Here is a 399-nt window from a genome sequence, read left to right on the forward strand (position 1 = left end):
CACTTAAAGACCATGCCTTACAGGACAATTCTTAAATAGATGTGGACTCAACATAGAAAGTACTATAAGGTTTAGTCTCTGGGAACAAAGCAAAGTTCAAATTTTGTTATCCAGTGTAATTAATTTCTCACAACACCAAGAAGCTTCTGGGTCATGGACTGAAGGGTCTAAAATCCATGAATTTCAAATACACACAATCATAACTTTGCAAAGAGATACAAAACGGACACCATCAACAGAATGCGTGATGCATTGTCATGGTTACATTCCTGAGTGCACCTGGACATCCTTAAACACTCCCTTGGCCAGTACATTAACGTTACCTCACGCTATGATATAACCAGCCGTGATAATGTGGCATCTATAAGCCCACACAGCCATTGAATTCAGACTCATGCT

This window comes from Electrophorus electricus, chromosome 18 (genome assembly GCF_013358815.1).
Source record: "Electrophorus electricus isolate fEleEle1 chromosome 18, fEleEle1.pri, whole genome shotgun sequence".
Taxonomy (NCBI): Eukaryota; Metazoa; Chordata; class Actinopteri; order Gymnotiformes; family Gymnotidae; genus Electrophorus; species Electrophorus electricus.